The 21,626-nt window shown below is 42.9% G+C and overlaps 1 pseudogene; it reads right to left on the reverse strand.

The window, feature by feature from the left end:
- Positions 1–7,750: 7,750 nt before the first annotated feature.
- The window catches only part of LOC130143469 (ankyrin repeat domain-containing protein 26-like), a 33,769-nt pseudogene continuing 19,893 nt past the window's right edge, over positions 7,751–21,626 (reverse strand).

Below are 21,626 nucleotides of genomic sequence, written 5' to 3' on the forward strand. Positions count from 1 at the left end.
ATCCTTGAAACAACTCATCAGCAACTAGTAGACTCTGTATTAAAACTGTAGCAGTATTAATATTTGATGTCTTCACAGCAGTAAAGATTTATTTATTTTTTTAAAAGCAGAAAAGTCTGAGAAAGCCATTATTTGTCACGGGATGATCCAAAGGCTGTTAATCTCCTGTCTACACCTTAAAGAAAGAAAAGAGGAGAAAAATCTAATTTAAACAAGTGTTATTAGGGATAAAAAATTCAGACTGATGTTACGTTAAATTATTTGGGAGGCTGAGGTATCCAGCCATGGTCTTCAGTATAAAAGAAAATTATAGGGTCTATCAACTAGAGAAGCGGTGCTCTGAGCCTATGTGCTGGCATGCTTACAGGTTTTTTTAATGTCTGGCAGGATGTTTTACAAACTAAACTCAGCAAGATGACGATTCCACCAGAAGGTGCTTCAGATGGTTTTGCTAATAATTTTGATCAGCTGAAATGGAGAAAAACATAACTTCGTTTATTTGGCTTTTCCAGAACCTGTCAAGTCTGAGCAGAACCATTAATTTCCCCCTTCTGCATCTCCCCCACCTTCTTCCAGAAATGACGCACTTCAATTTTATTTTTTTTCTACAAGTATTCTGCATAATCAGCCTTTTTTCCCAAAACAAACTTTGGTCATTCTTTGTTCACTTCCTTTGCTAGAAGGAAGTGCCATTTCTTGAGAATGTTCATTGGAGGCTGGTACTGCTACTGCTGCAAACATGGGAGTGCCAACCACCATCTATTGGCTTTTGTTTTAAGAGCCTTTGAACCAACTTTGTTAATGGACTGAATGCAATTTAGATAGGGAACTTGGCTAAAACGTAGCTTCAATTGGCTATTAAAATTTAAGAGCCAACTAAGACAGCTAATTGCAAAAAAAGCTCCAGTGATAATGCTAAGCAGAATTAGTAGTAGCAAATGACAGTCTGTCTAGTCTTATTCCCAAAGGGAAAGAAACTCTTAACTAAGAAGTCAACCAGACAACGTGCGGAAAACCTAATTGCATTACTGTTATTATGGCATCCCAAATCTGGCAGCTCACCAGGATAAAACAGTGAGTAAAGTCTGTCAAACTACTCAGGAAAGCAACTGACCCCCTTCTTAATGCTAGCTGTAACAGACATAGGGAATTACATTATCATTTTAGATTAACTTATTGGGAAATATTCCTGTAAAAATTAGCAAAGCAGCACCATCTAAAAAATATCTTATACCCATCCTGAATTTGATTCTCTCGCCAGATATTTTAGATTAAGGAAAAAAAATATAGAAACAATGTCTGCAAAGCGTTCAAGCACTGAAAGAAGCATTCCGTGCTTCATTATCAATAGCCTCATTACACCATCAGCTGAAGTGCCGACTAGCTCTCCTGTGAAGATTTATCATGTATAGTGGCCACTCTGAAACATAGGTAGCGGAGTCTTTTACATTCCCTACTCAAGAGTCTCCCTGCTGTGCTGGAAATGTCAGTCCGTTTTTTTCACGGCTGCGCGCACAGATTGGAAACAGCAGGAGAGCTTGGGAGTACGACTGCAATACCAGCAAGGACACTTGTCTTCACGGCACTGCTCACGTGGCTCTGGGAATGCAGGACCCTGCTGTTCTCTAATATTTACACACACCTGGAGCCATCAGGAGCAGCAGATGCAGTCTAAAGGCAGCTTGCTTCTTTTGTGTTGGGGGCTTCACTTTCAAACAGGGATGGCAACAAAATCCTACTGTTTCCCTATCCCTGTTCTGCAAAACAACACACACGTGTGCAAGCACATACAGCACGCGGTATGTACAGTAGCACTACAGGGATTATCACAGCCTTCCGCTTCGCTTATCCTGACCATCCCACGCTTTAAAACATCATTGCAGTTCACAGTGAGCCAAAGACGTTCTTGCTTGCCAAGACTGTAGTTTTGCAGTCTCTTGTGAGCAACGGCAAGCCCTGAAACAACATTCACCTCGGATGGAAAGCACCCTTTTTCTTCGCAGAACACTTGCCAGTACAAACTTTTTCCAGGACTTTTTTGGGGTGGGAAGAGGCAGGGATGGCTTACGAAATCTGCACCTCAGAACATACATTTCAAATATATGGAAATATCTGTGCTTCCTGCATTTGGCTTTGGCAGTCTCAAAAGAAAACACACTGCTTGTAACCTTCAAAATAAAGAGAAAGTTTACTGGTAAGTAAGTTTCTAAAACAATTAAAATGTCAAACAACTAAAGTACAAAAGGATGACATTAACTTTGAGTATGCAAGACAGCAAGAGAATACCATATGCTTTCCTGACAACAGTTCTTCGGAAGAGTGTAACATACTTTTTGAACAAAATGATTAAACGAAGTCATTAAAATGATAGTTTGGTTTGAGGAGTTTTAAATATGAGAGAGGCTTTAGCAGTCCTGTTTTTGCATCTGAAATGAAAAGAATGCTATGCTTAAAGTCACCAGCCACACTTTGCTGATTGAGTCTGTATAGCGGTCAGAGTAGAAACGAACTTTTAAATATGTTATTCCAGTTTTATTTAGAAAAAATGGATTCCCTTGTTTTCAAAACACAACCTCAGCATTCATTCAACATTTTATGCTACAACATATTTATTTCAGTAACGATTCAGACATAAAATCAAGCTAGCAGAGCACTGGACATCCAGACAAATACACCACCCACTGGCTCACATGCATTCATTTTGGTTTGCCGAACTTCATAAAGCACTCTCCCTGATAAGAATAATGTTCATGCCCTAACTTTTTTTTTTTTTTTTGCAGTATCTAAATGTAAAGTAGTGATATTTCACACCAAAATTAAACACTGCATTTTTTTACTTACAACTCTGAAAACGACTCAAAGCCAGGCAAGGAAGTACTTTTAAGAAAGTTTTTGGAAGGTTACATGCTTCTCAACTATGAAAAAAAGGTAAACCATTATTTTGTTATGAGAAGCACATGTGAGTCAAGCTTCCACTGGAACTAGACGCTTTACAAAATTATTAATAATTACAGCTTTTCACTAACATAAAAAGAAAACCTGAGGGGGCAGTTGAGAATGGACCTTGGGTTTTGGTTTGTGCTTTTCTTTGCCCTGGGCCCTATGTCTGAAATGCTGGTCTCCTCCTTTCCAGAGAAAATCTGAGTAATTAGAAAAGTGACACAAACACAAATACTATGAAAAAAATAACTAACATTCACTACCTGTTCTCCAAATAATTGTTTAAACATATTTTGTAACAAACTGGAATGCAAGGACGTGACTTTTGTCTTACATTCTCTTTTTTTAATTCAAACGCTTGAAAAATATTTGAAAGGTGTCTCTACCATTTCAGACTTCCTCTTGGTGTACATCTAAGTGGCCCTCAATAGGACTTACTCAAAATTAGAAGAAATCAGATGCAACACCACTGTTCTTTATAAAGTACCCACAACAAAAGTAAATAAAGCTTTATTTCTACATTATAAAGCAGAAAAAAGCACTTTAGTTTGCCTTTAAGACATGAATTTGTGTATATAAAGAAAACACATCCTCACTTCAAAGTTGGCAAAACTTTGCATTCGTATTGAAGTATTCATAAATCATGCAAATATTTTAATAAAACAGCTATTTAATAAACATCTATTTTAATAAAACATGTATTCTTCAAAACAGGTACAAACAACATTTCAGGATTCATCACTTTAAAAGGAAAGAAATAGATTCCAGTGCTACAGTAACTGAAAAAAAAAGACAACCCAGAGGTAAGGCAAAGAGCAACTTAATTTGTTGTTCCATCTATAATTTACTTCTGGACTCCCCTTCTGGATGCTGTGCCTTTCTTGGCTTTTGGTGAGGTCATCTTCCGCCTTCTGGTAGCTACTGCATCAGCAATTCAAACAACAACAACAAAAAAAGACAAGACTTTCTAAAAAATAACAGAAACAGATCAGAAGAAAATACGTATAGTCTTAAAGAGGACAGATCGACTCAGATCATGCATTTAGTTTTGACGGGGGGGCAGGCGGACACATGACAGGGACTCAGAAGAATTTACCACAACTTCTGGGCACAACATTTTTTCCTGAAAAACATGTTGTACAATTCAGCTTCTCAAACGGTAGCATTGCATACCTTGGAGCCAACTTAATAGCTCAGGTCCACTAAAGGATGAAGAATCAGATCCTCTTCAAAACCTAAACTCCTCCTTCGTCCCCATGCACCAACTTTTAGTTCCGCATTAAGCCATTTTTGGTGCTCTTTAGCCCTTCCGCTAAGCTGATCCAGCTCCACAATCTGGCAAAGAACTTTTCTTTGGTCCAACAGTCTAGTGAGCTGCAGCATCTCAGAGCATTCTGAATGAAACTTATACAAGGGGAGGTGGAAGGCACACCGGCAGAAAAGAGGAAGAGTTTTGTTTGGCACTGTTGAGCTGTTAAATCAGCTCAGCTATCAGGGCAACTTCACCTACACATTTCAAGCTACTATTTGGCAATATTTTATTAGCAAGTGTAGCAAACAGTGCCATCTAAGCAAGATTCCTAACAAACTTGGCAGGCAGGTTGTTCGAAAAGACCATACTCAAATGCAGCAATAAAAAACTCCCTGCACTTTGATTCTTTCCTGCCCACTAACAGGGAAAAGGGGAAAAAACCCAACAAAACACCACAGCTCATTTCTGTAAATCACATTCAACTGTAGTCACTTTGAGAAAAAAATATTACTTACCATAAAAATTGCTACCATTTTCGCAAATGCAGTAACAGTAATATGTTTTTCATCTCTTAGCCACAGTATTATTTGGTTTACATTTTTTTTTATCCTGACTTCCCCCTTGCAGTCAGTATGCCTAACTATTTAAGTTCTTGCTTGTAAAGCTATATGTAACTCTACAGTTCCTGTTAACCTTTTAATCTGGAGTACTGACAAAGAAAAAAAGATAAAATTGAGTTTCATGGAAGTCTGTAAGAAAGAAGCTGCTTGCGTAAGACAACAGCCTTTGAGCAGTAGGAGTCACGGATTGTCCAAGCTCAATGAGTATGTCTGGGGGAAAGTAAGAGGTGGAGAACAATACAAAGCAAACCCAAACAGTTTTGAGGCTGCCCAAAGCCAAAACCACACCAAGAAAAGCAGCAAACTACTGCAAACAGTTTTGCTTTCCCGTTTGCTTAATTTTACACAACTTAATTTGCTCTGAAAATGTTGATTTGAAACTAAAAATACCAAAATTAGCTTTGAAGAATTCTAGTCTTGAAAATAAAATGGAGAATGAAAAAATATTCTTGTTCCTTTTTTGTCCAAAAGCACTTGCTGCAGCCAACACATAACTATAAAAAATTGCCAGACAATACATCTTTGATTAATAAATCACTTTAAAAAACCCAACACAACGGACAGCTCTGGTGATAGTCTCTCATTGAGCAGAGCAGCTTTACCAATGAAAAATATGTTCTGGCAAAACACACCGCTGCCTCCCCCCCGGCTGCTATGTAAAAGTCAAACCCATTCTGGTACCCTTACGCAGCTAAAAGATACACAAGCAGGTATCATAAACGGAAGTAGTAAATTAACTGTGTAAATCTTTCCTTCTCTCAGCTAAATTCTGGTTTATGTTCAAGAATTATTTTATAATTTTCAAAGTCACAGAAGTATTTCAGCTACTATAACTGAGAATTCTAGCAATAGACGGTTCTCCTGAGTTTTCCAACGGAGTATTCAGTGGTATGTAGGTCAAGCTGTCCTACCAACTGCATGAGCTCAAAGTTTTCCTCTCTCCACCCCTCCCGAGATTTTTTTTTCGTGGAATCTTTGTATTGCAACAGAAAGCAGAGAACGACCCAAGGTTTCTCTTCAAGAAAATACAATAACCTGATCTTTTCCCCTTTCATTAATCCCCACTGGTTATGACTGAGGTAACCGTGATTTTTCTTCGCATCCAATCATAAGACTGTGTGATCAGACACGGCAAAGACAGGTCAAGTTCATGGTTCTGCTATCACAAAGATGGTCAATATGAAAATGATGAACTTCAGCAGGAAGGTGTCGGTTTATAGAGAAAAAAAGAAATGAGTTACTAGATTTTCACGTTTGTATTTCAAGAATGTAGTGTTTCATGGCTGTCACAGACAATACAAGCAGCTGCAGCTCACCCATCCCTCATTCAGCAAGGGCTTACCCATTTCTAGTGCCTGTGCTGGAACATCAAAAAGGAGAAGACAGCTGCCCTGTCTCTGATTTGTCCTTTATGTTTATTGCATTAATGAATTGTTTTCAAGGCTTTTCTAAACTGTTCCCTCTGCAGAGCATCAGTGGAACGGAGTGGCAGCGATCAGCAATGAATCATAAGCAAATGCCTGGATGTTTCAGGAGTCAGGCCTTGCTGGGTAGACACACTAGTGCTGCAGCAGCACTACTCAACCACTGCTCTGCCAATGAGAAACTGAAAAACTCATGTTTTGTAGCCACAATTCAACGTGGTATTTTGAAGACAGCAAAACCTGGGAAACTCCTGACACATTTGCTCATGAGGAAAAAGCAACTGGCATAATAAGGTTTTCTGAAACAGAGTTGTTTATTCCATACAACTGACTGCAAAGATCTGCAACCTGCTTGTAGCTACTGACCCCAAAGGGTTTCTAACGTACCTGAGCAAAGAAATCAAGAAACACGCTTGCTTTCTCCTTTGGAAAGAGATCAGGAAGTTCCTGAACCTGAACTTGACTGTTAGGGCACAAGCCAGAGAAAGCCTTGCTAAAGCCAAGGTAAGCAGCACGCACTGCTCTTCCTCTGTCCACTCAGTTACTCACACATCGCTAGAAAGGTACCAGGTTAGTGCGGCATGATTTCACCCTGTGCAAACCCATGCTGACTCCTCCCTACCAACTTCTTGTCCCCAATCTTTGGAAACGGCTTCCAGAGTACGTGCTCCGCCACCTTCCCAGGCAGCACGGTGAGGCTGCAGTTCCCAGCTCCTCGGGCTTGCCCTTCTTGAAGATGGGACAGACATTCCCTGTCTTCCAGGCCTCAGAGCCTCCCCTAAGTGCCATGCCCTCTCCTGCTTCATCAGGAGTGTCCCCACAGTGACACTGGGGATGGACTTTCGAGCGCAGGAATTGCCTGGCCTTCTCTGTACCCCCCTCACGCCTCATCATAACTGCCATCAATGCCGGTTCTGGCAGATGCCAACACCGAATTTCTGCTCTGCTGCTCCACCAGCCAAGAGCTCTCCCCTCTCACTAAGAGCTGGCAGCAGAGAGCGGTGAAGAAACTTGAGCACAGGCCACGTCTGAGTTTATCACAGTGACTGACAACACAACGTGAATGTCAACATGTTCTGTCCCTGCTTCCTCTGTGGAGAGACACTAGAAAGCAGCAAAAGCTGAACTTCTCTTTGACCACTCTGGTGCAGGCTGGAGAAGTTTCTTTACACCTTTTTCCTTTGCAGGGGATCAAAACCTGTGCGATTTCCCAGCGTTCCACGGCCACCAGAAGCTCACCTGCTACCTTCTGCCCAAACCACAAGGAGGACTGCTCTAAAATACAGGGAAAGTCTGGGAACTGATCACGAGTACCCCAACACCAGCCTGTGGTCTTAACACAGTTGTGGAAAAGGACATACACACATGCTGGCCTTTTGCCTGGCCTCCAGGACAGGCTGAAGGTGCAGCGGCGAACAGAGCTGAAAGGAGCAGAGCGCTCTGGAGAGCTGTACGGTTAGGGAAAGGGGTAGAAAGCGATGTCAAGAAGGGGAACGATAAAACAAAGACATATATTAGATGACAAAGTTTATTAAATTTCAAGCTGAAACAGAATACCTGGAATTAAATACAGTATATTAACTTCACAAATATGTATTCATATAAAGAGGAACAGCGTCACAGCAACATTCATTGCTTTCCTCACTGCCTGTTAACTCAGGTCCTTGAATTAGTGGGTAAAACCCCCAGATTTTTCCAGTCTTAATTGATCTCGGGACAACCATTCTTCCTTTCCCAGAACTGGGACTTTGTTCTGTCATCTTCTGATCACTACTGACTTCTGTGCACAGGAAATGACAACGCAGATCTTCAGTAACAGGTAACTCCCTGAAATAAGTAAACCTGCTTCTTTTATTGACACAAATGTCCCAGAACACTGGCTACCATCTGGGCTACCGCCACCGTATCGTCAGCTGCTAGCAGCAACAAAAAGATTGGCTGCCCTATCATACAAGGTTTGGAAAGTACTGAGGAGACTGGAAGTTAATATTTTAACATTCATTTTTCCCGCACATGAAGTGTTTCAGGTACAGCGCAGCTGCCGATGTAGTAACTGGGAACGTCTACAGCTGCAGCGGCCTTTAACACAAACCCCAAGATGAATACCGTGAGGGGCCACGGGCACAAACAGAAACACAGAGGGCTGGGGCTGAACGTCAGGAAATGCCTCTTTCTGATCAGGGTGACTGGGCACTGGCACAGGCTGCCCATGGAGGCTCCATCCTGGGAGATACTCAAAAGCCAGCATGGTCCTGGGCAACCAGCTCTGGGCGGCCTTCCCTGAGCAGGGGAGCTAGAACGGATGACCTCCAGAGGTCCCTTCCAACCTCACCCGTTCCGTGGTCCTGTGATCCAAAACAAACATACCAAACCCACCACATAACTCTCTCTGCACTGCTACACACTCACAGTAATGTTAAACCTACGGCGCATAAGGTGACAGCAACGTAAAGTGCCCCGTCCTCCAGCATGACCACTGGTAAAGATTTCACTTTATCGGCAGAAGCAGTCACGGCATCTGGACTGAAGCAGCAGGCTCAAATCACATCAAATGATGTCCTAAGCATTAAAGTAACACTGGAAACATTAAAAACACATAGGGTGAAAGGATTAAGCAGAACAAAGGGAATGCTTTTGTTAAAACACAGAACATCAGTGGAGAAAAAATAATGCTTCTACGTTAACAAGAAACATTTTGACAATTCTGTCACGCTCAAGAATCAAGGTGAGTCATTCTGCTAGTCCGACAAAAATAGGTGTGCTTCTTGTGGCGAGTGCAAAATAAAACACCTATGCATCAATAAACCAACAGGCAAGTGCAATGTGCTTGACATCCATTTAATAGACTTAGAATTCACATTCGGACTGCAATAAACACATTTTCCCATCTGAACTGTGGGATGAGAAACTATAGACGCACTATGTAAACAAAATGATTTCCAGAGCTTTTTTCCCAGCATTTTGTTCAAATCAGGTAATTTTTGGTTAAAACATCGCGGTGCTCCTGTACTGCCCTGCAAAGGGGATCCTGTCAACGTGGATACTTTCTGAAGATCCGTCAGAAGATACCATGGGAGAAGCTCCAGCAGATCCAGCTTCAAGTTCAGCAGTGGCTAGGGAGAAGAGAAACAACATTCCGGTGTTGCTTTTACACTAGACAGGGCCAAATCAGTCACTATGAAAACATCATGGATAACTGGAGAGACCACAGTCCAGAAAGAGATTTAAAAACTTCCAAGGGGACATAACAATCAAAGGGCTAGGCACAAAGGAAGAAACAATCTTTTTCCACATTTGCCTACCAGCCAACAGTATTTCTAAAGCCAGTGACAGAAATTCTATAGGCTACACACTGAACATCTTCAGGGAACCCACAAATGACTCCTGCTTGCACCAGTGCTAAACTGAGCCCCCCTGCAGACCTCACGAACCTCCAGTATCTGTTTTCCTTGAATGTTCAAAGCAGTGATTTATTGGAACTCTGCTCCTAAAAACCAGCTTCTGCCTTCTCTGTGACAAACTTAAAAAGAATCCGCCGGTGAAAACGCAAACACCTTTGCAATGCAGTCAGGCCAGGACAAGTCTCCTAGCCTGGCACTTTCTTTGAGGGGCGTCTTTGTAACTCACCCTGGCAAAACCCTCTTTCCTCCACAAAAACACATACTCAATGAAAGCAAGCCCACCTTTCCTGTTCTTCTCCAGCCACATTTTTCCGACAAGGTCCTGAAACCAAACGCACTCTATGACACCTAGCAGATGCACAGTCAGGTTCAAAATGCACACGGATGAAATGCAACGGCTTTGTGTCCATTCGGACACACGGAACGAGCTGCGAAGCTACAGCTGAACACTCTCTGTATTACCAAAAGCATGCAGGAACAGAAGGAAATTCTCGCAGGGGCTACCTGCTTTGAAATAGCACCAGTCACTGCAAAGCAAAGCAGTGACTCTGGAGGAACGACTACCCTGAAACAGGTGGAATTCCTCTTTCGACACCTGGCCTCATATTATAGAGCATGTTTCATGCTATGTGTTAAAAGCATTCAACTCATCTGATGTTTGCCTAAGTGCTACTAAATGATCTTTTCCCAAAGAAAGGGTATCTTTCATCACTGATTATATTTTTCTTGCTTATTCAAAAAAGACTGCAACATATAAGCTACAAATACAAGCAATGGACAAGAAACAGCAAAAATCCAGACCCAACAGCAGAGAATGGGCGCGGTATGATGTAGTGCGGAATGCAACCGACGCACATGGAAGAAGCAGTGATGGCTGAAGTCTATAAACGTCTTCTCTCAGGGCTTCTTTTACGTTTGATGTTTGTGCTCAAGGATTCACTCTAGAAAAACGTGACTTCAGCTTAAGCCAAGTGCACCCGTGTAGAGGAAGTGGGTTAGTTTTCTCTGCACTTGTCTTTTTCAGGCAACTGCATAACATTCTACACAATCTTTTGGTAAGCAGGAAATTTTCACATTCAAGTCTAAACTGGAAAGCTAGCAGAAAAACCTCCCTGTGCTTAGCACAGGAACTTGACAGCTTTCAAGCCATTACATTCAGGAGTTAGGAACACTCCTCTTTTTCCTTAAAAATGCCCCTAACAGTGACACATTACCTTGTTTAAGTTCTTTAGCGATTCTTTCATCTAGTTCCTGCCGTACCTAGAATTATACAGAAAATATAGTTAATATTTTAACAGTTACATTTTTCTAATATTAAACTTCTAAAACATTCTTAAAACCCACACATAATGAGAGAAAACCTAAAAATATAATTCCAAGTAGACACACCTTGGTTTGGGGTTTGATTTTTCTCGAAGAGAAACTTTTGGTCAGTCGGGCTGCAGCTGCCTCATTGCTCAGCAACGTTAACAAAACAATTTGTAACTCGCCAGCTGGATTATTACTGGGCATTTAACAAAATACACAGGAAGAAAGCAAGAAAGGCTAGCGCAGTTATAGCAGTGAAGGTACGGCTGAAGTTTATCATCAAACACACAAACAGGATGTCAGCTACATGCCGAGATATGTACAAATGCCACCCACAGGGACAAATCAGCCAGTTGAGGCTGGCTTCTGCAACTTCACAGAGAGAAGAGCTGCACCAGCAGCTGCTGCAGGATTGACATACACCATTTGTATAGAAAAAAGCGTGTGCCAATATTCTTCTTTTCTCCACCTTAAGATGGGAAATTGAAAGAGCTCCTACAGATGACGCCAAAACTTCTTTATTGTTATTGCAAATACCACGACACGCATTTATAAAAATATAAAAGCACACACAATTTTTTCTTGCAAACTGTGTACTAAGAAAAACAACCGCAGCTACAGCTTCTACGCAGCGAGTGCTGTGGGGTTTATTATGTAGCTGGAATCAGCCTGGATCACTGCAAAGGAGCACTTACGCCTCTTCTCCCCTAGAAAGTGGGTATTGTTACCAATTAAGTTATTCTCACTTATGATTCTGCCTTCAGAAGCCTTCACAAGAAGGAATCACATCTCCTAATTTAAGAGTCACAGTCCAAGCGCTATACGCTGTTGTTTACGTTTGATGGTACTTGCTACTCCTACATTTTTTCCATCAAATTTGTGACACACAGAAGTGAATTTCCAAACACGTATCATACAGCTTCCAGGGCTACGACGGCCATGAAGATGCTGCAGGGCTTGGACCTTGTGAGCTATATGCAGAGGCTGAGAGCTGCAACTGTTTCTTTGCTGGAGAACAGGAAAGCTCAGGGGGACCTTATCTATGTGTATAAGTACCTGGTGGGGGGAGTACAGAAGATGGAGCCAGACTCTTCTCAGCGGTGCCAAGCAAAAGAACAAGAGGAATAGGCACAAATCCAGATAGAGGAAACTTTAACACAAGGATTTTTATAATTATTATTTTTTAAAAAATTGTAAGCATGGACAGCCACTGGAACAAGTTGCTCAGAAAAGGTTGTGGAGGGTCCATCCTTGGAGATGTACAACACCTGGCTGGACAGAACAGTGAGAAACCTGCTACGGCTGACCCTGCTTTGAGCAGGGGTGAGGTCGGACTAGATCATCTCTAGAGGCCCCTTTCCACCCTCACTCCTTCTGTGACTCTCTTGATTTTAGTACTGAATTCCTGGGGGAAGGAGCATTTATTTCATGAAATGAGCAGACCCACCTAGCAGCATAACAACAAGAAGAAGAACGGAAACACTGCACAGGGTACTCAACAGGACAGAGAGAGCAAGAGCCTCAGGAAGGAAACCACTCTGCTTACCCTCACAAGAGCAGCAGTAACAGGCAGTAACTGCAAGGGTCAGAGGAGCGGGGCTGTAAACCAGCGAAGCGGAGGGAAGGGCTCTCTCTCCAGGAACACAGGGAAAGCTGGGACCAAATTCACCGGATCCTGCAGGAGAAGCACCACTCTGTGATACTTCATTGAAATACTCTGTGCCAACAGAGCTGCATGAACAATGGAAAAGGACCCCCCAAATCTCTAATTGTTTTCAAGCAGGTACGAGCAGAAGCAAAATTCCGGGGAGAAAGGACCCCCTAACTCCTGAGACGAGACACAGGTAACAGAGAAAAGCAGGAAAACTAATGCCTAGACCAAAATACGGCCCAAACCCAGGACCAAGCCCAAGCAAAGTCGTAGTACTTAGTGGTGTTAGAAGAAACCACTTTCCCTGGTTTCCTGAGTCTTCACAATGACTAGAAGGTCCACAGGACCCTCCGCAACATGTACAAATCAATCAAGAGAAGAAAAAGGTCTTGTTTTCCTCTTATTCATTCCATCAACGTCTTTGTGATTCTCATCCATGTCTGAGGGAAGAGAAATAGGTGGAAATAAAGCCAACACACTGATTTCTGAAAAGGGGATGAATGAAGAGCCAGGCAAAATACACCTCCGAGGACCTTAACTTGCCTCCACTTTTCTCCTTCCCCCCAAACCCCTGGGAAAGGCATCACAGCTGAGTGTCCCAAACCTCCTGAGCAGGTACTTCTCACCTCACTGCACATCTCTTCAGGCGGTAACACACCAGGTGTTCATTTGCAGCAGGCACCTTCTCAACAGTTCTTTTTCAGAAAGTGGTGTTGACTTACTACTTATCCACACAGGCTGCTTTAGCACAGAGTAAGCTGGATCCTGTAAGACTCCGTGAAATGATGCTCCGAGTCTGGAGTACCAGTACTGTTCTGAAGTTGAGTTCCTAGACACAACTGCTGCGACCACCAAGAACTTTTTGTATATCAGAAGTGGCAAGGAGGGTAAACCAGCCTACTCCTAGAGCTCAAAGTTCCATTATAACAGATTAAATCCATAGACTATCATCTCACAGACGGTTAACTACCACCGAAGCCCTTGCACTACATCTCACAGACGGTTAACTACCACCGAAGCCCTTGCACTACATCTCACAGACGGTTAACTACCACCGAAGCCCTTGCACTACAAATACATAAAGCAGAGAAGTCCCCTGCAGCAGTCATTCTTTCACTTGGACAAACTAAAGTTCAAAATATGCGCAGTGTTAGGAAAATGTGAATACATCAGTAAGTTTTAATCAAAACCTAACAGCGTAAACAGACAACATTTCCAGTATAAAATACCATCCCAACATTAAACAATGCTGGCTGCAAACCTTGCCATGTATCTGGCTGCAGAGAAGAGAGAGGGACAGATTTTTGATGAAGGAGCTGAAGAAGAAAGAAAAATGGCCTTATGTTCACAGGTCTTCAGTGAGAAACAAGAACGTGGCCTACATGTAAATGAAGCAAGTAAAAAAGCTAACAACAAAGACTGCTACAAGAGTGCAGAAAGCCAAATCAGAAATGGAACAGAAATTGAAAGATGAAGAGGAAGCAGACATTTCCCTTCCCACATTAAACTGGTTTCATTTATCCACTGATTCACCCTGGTTGCAGAGTTCACTGTTCTTGTCTGTCAAGACACGCACGTTCATTTTCACCAGCCTTTGGCACAGCTGTTAGGATTTAAGCTTGACATTTGTTAAACCTAACAGCAGGACTCCAGTCCCAAAACCTCCTTGCAGCACTTGCAGGAGACATTCCTTGCCTTAGGCTATGGACTAAGGGAGCAGGTCTGAAATGCTGAATTGCTAGTTGCTACAGTCACTGTCTAATGACATGCACAGAATTTGTCAAGTACTTGTAATTTATTCCACATTACTGAAGCTCTAATACAAATAAAAAACACCAAAAAAACCCGAAGACATTTGCATGGGATTGGGATTCTACTGGTTAATAAGCTTGTGCCAATATGAACTTTTTTCTATTTTTAAAGATCCTTTTGCACTTCAAGGTTATTCATTTCTGTAGCGTATATATTTGATAAAGGGGAAGGGGCTATACTGGAATGGAACACATTTCTTTATGCTCTTTTAAGAATAACACGCTCATTTTTTGCTGAACTTGTGATATTACCATCTTCAACATGTACGGCTCTATGTGTAATCACTGATAGTCATGCCTCATGTTTAGGAAAACGGTGCAATCTTTCAAGCCTTTAAACACCAAATTCCTTAGTTAAGTCTAAAGAAGAAACTGTGTCCACTTGCTAGTGGAGCACTCCTTCCTCTTGTCAGCATCATTTACCAGTGTTTTTTCCAACAGCTGCAGGACCAATGATCACCATCATTTTGAATAATAGCAGTGTGAACTATTTTCACCTCTTTGCCCCTGAAGCTATTTCAAAGCTTGTGCACAAACGAAATTTACACAAACATCTTCCTCTTCAGAATGGCTGGCATGTTCCCTACTTCCAATAGCCTTTCTCACCTTGAGGAAGCTACTACAAGGAACACCAAATCTGCAGAGAGCTTTGACTAAAAAAAGTAGTGCAAAAGGACTGCCTGAGGCACACTGCAATTTCAGCTTCTTAACTCCCTGTCATTTAGAGCTTCAGTGGCAGAAACATTTGTCATCTCCAGCCAAGGCAGCACTGCGCATCCTGAATTTAAAGGCAAGGCAAATTCCGTAGAAGGGAACCAGGTTAGTGGGAAAACAAAGCTGAGGCATAACTGAAGTAAACAGTGAAGTGAAGAAAAGGCTTAGAGTCAGAGAAATTCTTCTGCTTTGAAACAGTCTGGTGAACAGACAGAATACCAGGCAGCACAACCAGCAAAGCATTTCAAAATAGACTAAAACTATAATCTCTGATTTCTTCCCTCATGCTCCAACTTGCCTCCTGAATGGCACGGGACTCCTGCGGAAATGACAGCACAGACTGTGCGTCTGGTGATTTTGCATTTGGAAACTGATTGAGATTTGCCACCCATTATTGTATGCAGAGGGATACATGCAGTTTTTCCCTTTTGTTACTTCCTGACTTCAAAGTCTTATGTTGCAATTCAATCCTCTTTTCTCAGATGCATGTTATGCACATGACATACTGCACCCGACTGAGAACAATTAAGCCCGCAGTTCTAAGCGAAATACTCGCCTAGTCCTCTAGCAACTACTGCACCTCTGAGAACTCAGTTCCTTTCTTCTGAAGGACTCCAGAGAAGATCAGGTTTTAAGACTTCCCTGAATACACTGAACGTCAGGTGACTCGAGGCTACAAGCAGTGACACTACAATTAGTCTCAGTCGTTCCCTAACTGGTGATTACAGGAAGAAATACCATAAAAAGATGTGCAGCTGGATTTAGTAACAGGGAGGTTATTTTTTTTTCCTGTTTCTTCTTCAAAAAAAGAAACCACAACTGTTAAACCCTTTTCTTTTAAACTAGGACAGCTTTTTTCCTAGAAGTGGGATGGTTTCCTCCTTTGCCTTTTTCTTCTTGTAACATCTCGCTCCCATCTCTCTCTCTTTTTTCCCTGCCCTCACTTGCTCCCTGCTCCCTGTCCCTCTTGTTCCCTTGTCCTGGCTTTCTTCTTACTTCAGTTTTGCAGTGGATCCCTGAATTTCGCCTCCTTTCTGCTGCTTGCGTGCAGAATAATCCCTGCAGGTGGTACAGTACTAATTGCCTCCCACGTTCTTTAGGTAGTGTTATGTCCACCCCTCTGACACAAAAACCACATTCACAACGATACAGAAAAGTTCATCTCTTAACTGCCGCTGCTACGCACTACCTACACACTGCTTTGTCTATTTTTGTTTTGTTGTTTGGTTTGGTTTTTTTCTTTTTCTTAAACCAGGTGCAGTATGTAGACACGTTATTTTAAATGGATTCTTTCCAGTGTAGGTGGGACCACTGAACCAGGGTAAGGCTTAAAGGTGACCAAATGCTTCTCACATCCATTCAACAACAGAATGTGCGAGGGACAGACACTGACTGAACAGGCAAGCTTGCCCATGCCTCAGTCCTATGCTAGGTGGGAAACCGATTACAACTACTGACATCTGTTTCCAAGTCTCATGATATCACGTTTACCATTCTGTGAGGGATGTGCTATCATGCTGACTGCTAATTACAGGGCATATTTTGACCAGAGGTATTGCAGAGGTTGCAGCTTTTTACCAAATTAGAAAGCTCTGTAGACTTCCTGAGGAGCAGTTACATATAACACCACATAGCAGGACCCACAAAATCAAATGCCTCCGAGGCACAGCATTCGTCCCGCACTCCAGTGAGAAGTAACGTGCCCTGTTCATACCATCCTAGTTTTGAAGCATCCCTTTGTTGGTATTGTACTAAAACCAGTTCCGGTGAAGAAACTGCTAGCATGAACATCAGTGAAGGAGGAAAAGGTGTCTCAAACAAAGAAGTCTGATGGGATTTTGCACTCATCATAAAGATAGCTGTTTTAAAAAAGGTCATCCACAGAATGGCTTGGGTTGGAAGGGACCTTAAAGATCATCCAGTTCCAGCCCCCCTGCCATGGGCAGGGACACCTTCCACTAGACCGGGTTGCTCCAAGCCCCACCCAGCCTGGCCTTGAGCACTGCCAGGGATGGGGCATCCGCATTAAATTTTACTGAAGAGCTTATTTGGGAGCTTCCTATGCCACAGTATTCTTCATCACAGTTTCTCTTGCAAAAGAGAACTTGCAAAAAAAACCTGTTACGCAGTTCATCATTTAGAACTCAGTATTTTTTGGTCTTTGAGCGCTTCTGGAAATTTTATAACCCTAATGACCAGAAGTCTTCATTTCTACCACCTAGTTGTATACTGGTTTGATGAGCAATTTGGTTTAGCATATTAGAGCATATGGTTTGGAACTAGAAATGGATTCTAACTTTAGACTGAAAAGCACAACCTTGCTTACAGATACTCTTCAACACTAGTTGAGACCAGTATTTAAAAACGCTTACCTTAGCCACATAGGCTTCAACTCTGTTTCTTGATGGTAACGTATTCACGGTCGGGGTTAGGAAGCTTCCTCCTAGATTTAGACTTCTATTCAGTGCCGGATTGTTGCTAATATGTCCCAGTTCAGTTGAATACAGAACTGGACCACTGACAGCGCTGCTTGCAATTAAAGGTTTGCTTCTATGGCACTCCTGAAGGAGCTTAGCGTTGGCTTCTGCTCATCTCTCATTAGCTCTGAAACATTCAGAAGCATACAAAGAATTATCTTTGGTAATAACACTTCCGCAAAGTTACCCTCCAGGTCTTTGACTATTATCTGACTTCTGAAAGTGGAAGGGATTAAGAGAGTTCAAAAAAAATGTCCATAATTTGATCTGAGGTTTTTTGAAGAGCCTATTTCTAGGTAGCCACACTACCTGCAGGAAGCAGCAAGAGTTAACCAATTCTTTGGACTTCTCAGCATTAAGGCCTCAAAGCAGTCTGTGCACACCGTGTGTTTACATAGCTCTTCCTGAAAGGTACATCACCGGCGTAAGAACTCTGGGCTTCCCTTCCTTTCCCAAAGCAAGCTGAAACCTATGACATGCGGCTAAAATGGAAGCCAAAAGATTTTTGTTGTTCTTCTTCATAGCACCAAATGCCGTTCTCTGAAGGGCCTATCCTTATTCAAGCAGTAAAGGACATGACATTCTCTTTTCTGCCGTACTTAGAATAAGAAGAGGAGATTAGAGACTGGCAAAAAGGCTGCCTGTTAAAACAAACTCAACTTCAAAAATATCCTATTAATGCCCATGATCGGTGGTGTTACTGCTGGAACACTGAAGAGAAACGAAGATAGTTCCAATGAACAGGGGGGAGCCTTAAGGTACTTTCATCACAAATATGCTCTCTTATGCATAATGCTGACCAGATGTAGAAAAGGTATTTAACGAAGAAAACTGCTTGAGGAAAAAGTAGTATCTTATTATCACGCCAAAAATGCATGGACTTACCCTTCCAGTTTATTTCCTAGGCACCTTCCATTTTTAACTTCCTCCAGATACAGGTCTTTGTACTTTTCCGCTTCTGCCTGTACAGATTCTTTTTGAAAAATACTGTCTCGTTGGGTATTTTTTATCCTGTCCAATTCACGTTCGAGGTCTCCAATTCTGTGTTCTAGCTGGCTTGTCAGCAAAGCATGACGACTGGCCCTGATTTGTTCTAATCTGTCCTGGGAGGCTGCCTGCATCTGAAGTAGATACACACTTTCAACCACCGCAAAGAAAAAGAGAACTCCCCTCGCCAGTCAATTGCACGTACCCAATTTCAAGGGCCCAGCTCTATTCAGCGAGGCAACTGTGCCTCCTCACTGCCATCAGCGACCAGGGCAGAACCCTGGAACTACCACACTAAATGATTCTTTTCATTCAGAAAGAACCCCCATCTTAGCACTATTCTTCATCAAAGCTACTGATGGAAGAACACAATCTCTGTAGGACAGGGCATAGCATTCCTCAAAGAAATTATGGAGATGCCGCACCCCCAGCCCCCACCCTGCAGCTTTGGTGACTTCTTTTCTGAGCGTTGCCCCTTGTGCAATGACTAAGGAAGATGTGTATGCCTGGCTGTGACAACTCTAAGTTGCAATACCCATTCAAGGATAAACAATGAGAACAAGACCAGTGGACAGTGACACCCCTCCAAGAACTGCAAAATGAAATTCTACCTTGGCAAGTTTTTGATTCAGGGCCTGCAGGCACACTGCACGCACATGAAAGCGTCTTGCCCAACCATATTCCCTTCTCCCACTGCCCTTCAGGAAAAACAGAAGTACAGCGTAACACATGGAATCAGGCACCACCCCCCGCCCCTATAAATGACAACCAAAACAGAAGTCTATAACAGACACACATAAGAAATGAACTTACCTGCAAAATCAGATTGACTTCTTGCCGTTTTTGTCTTATTTCTTGTTCAGCTCACTCTTCCACCTCTCTTTTGGATTGTTCTATTTGGCTGCGATCCACCATGTTAGTCTCCATATGGTGTTTGAGATTAGCCACCTCTTCTTTCAGCTGGCTTTTGCTCTTCTCCAGTTTTTCATGGTTCCCACGCATGGTGGACAACTCCTCTCGCAAATCATGATTTTGTGCTTCTAGCTGCATGCCTTTTTTAGGCTCTATCTCCAGCTGCTGGGAAAGTTCATCAACCTGTAGACAGGAAAGGGGAAAAAAACAGGGAACTCAGAGGGATCTAAAATTAGTCAAATCTGTGAAAATTGGTAAAGGAGTTGGCCATCAAGACTATTTATCACAAAAGTGAAACCAGGCTCTTCTTTTAAAACAAGAACAGCTTTCACATAATTTCTGACAGCATTCCTCAGGTTCCCATCCTTCCTCAGTTCTGCAGTGGGTCACGGACCGAGAGGTACCAAACCAGCGGCATGACACCCGCAGGGCTAGGCTGAAAAGCACTAGGGCTATTCTTCTGCGAGATGTTCATACGATCATAGGAAATCAAACACACCCATACCCAGTTACATCACAGCCACATTCTGGTTTCATCAGAAAAAGAACCATGTGTCATGCTTCAGAGGAACTGTCACATGCTGTCACACGGTCAAAGCTTTGTCACAGAACTGACAAGGCAAGAAACGGGTACCCTTCTCTTCCATTACGCTAAAAGATCTGGAAGTAGCAGTTCAGAACACCGCTTTTGCAGCAGTGGTGGCAGAAGACAGTCTCTTTAGGTCAAAGCTGCAGTTTGTTTTCAAAAGATTTCCAGGAAATATCAGACTTCCCATAGGTCCCAATGGTCAACTACAGCTCTATCCCCTTCTTTCCCCCTCCAGAAGCATCCATCGTCTATACCTATTAACCATAAAACATGATATCCCATCATCTTTTATTTTTAAAAAAGTGGGGGAAACCAGCAGAGTCAACACTTGAAAGTCTCTAAAATACGTAGAAACTTTACACTTATTTAAAATTGCCCAAACGTAATTCCATTCCCTGTCATTCAAAATAACTCTTCCAACAGGAACACAAATATGCTGCTAACCTGTGAACTAAAAATGAGCCACTGTCAAGGCAGTTGACTCGTTCTACAATAATATCTTCTAAAAAGGAGCATAACTTTGAAACACAGCTATCTCAGTAATGAGCGGAGAAGCAGCTAAAAGGTCACATGCTACCGAACGGCCAGAGCAATGCAGGAGCGGGCTGGAAACTAGGACCATGCGCGGCAATCGGTTAGCTGAGGGGAATGTGCTCGAGCTTGTCTAGACAACAATTAACATGATGAGGCATGTTTGCAGAGCACAGGGGAGTGGGAGACGGATGGCGCCAAGGAAAGGTAACACCTTGCTGTTAATTGCTGGTAGTTAACCACCAATCAGGGATTGCCTAGTATGCAATGCTTAGCTTCAAGAACCAATTAGTTTGAAACGCGCAGCTTCTGAAAGTGTATAAAAACGTGTGCTTCTGTACAATAAATTGACATTTGCTTGCATCAAGCTGCGTCCCGTCTCTTCATTCGCCGCAGAGCAACCTCAAAACCATTTGTGGGTCTCTAAGACCAGGAAAGACGGACTGAGTCAGCTACTAGTAAGCAACAAGTTACAGGGTTTCTTCCGCACCACCTCACACTGCATTGTGCCCTGGGAAGCAAAGACACCATTCCGAAAAGCAAACCCCCACCTGCCTCCTGCTCAACTCGTGCCCGAGACAGGCTTCAGGGGGTGACCTTGGGCAAGGCCAACTGCACAGAGCTGTTCCGAGTGATGGTGGCGTTACTCCCCTCTCTTCCGAGAGGGAATGCATCCGTCGGAGCCCGACGATGCTGCCACGGCCTCAAGCTGCAGCCAGGCCTGTGCTGGGCCTTCACTGCTCTCAGCCCTGACCCTCACCCATGGACGTGACGGCCCAGTAGGACTGCAGACCTGCCCATCCCTATGGACCGGCCTGGTGATCTGCACTCTTGGAGGACTCTGCTTACTGTCCCCAGAACTCTTCTGCTCTTCTTGGTGAGGGCCTGTGGGGCTGATCCCTGGCCTGTGTGGTCACAGACCCTGCCAGCCTTGCTGTGGCTCTTGCTTTGCCCTTCCTCTGCAGGACAGCCTACCCCTGATGTGCCCTCGCAGATACTGCTGTGTACG

The sequence above is a fragment of the Falco biarmicus genome, unplaced genomic scaffold, assembly GCF_023638135.1.
Source record: "Falco biarmicus isolate bFalBia1 unplaced genomic scaffold, bFalBia1.pri scaffold_30, whole genome shotgun sequence".
In the NCBI taxonomy this organism is placed as follows: domain Eukaryota; kingdom Metazoa; phylum Chordata; class Aves; order Falconiformes; family Falconidae; genus Falco; species Falco biarmicus.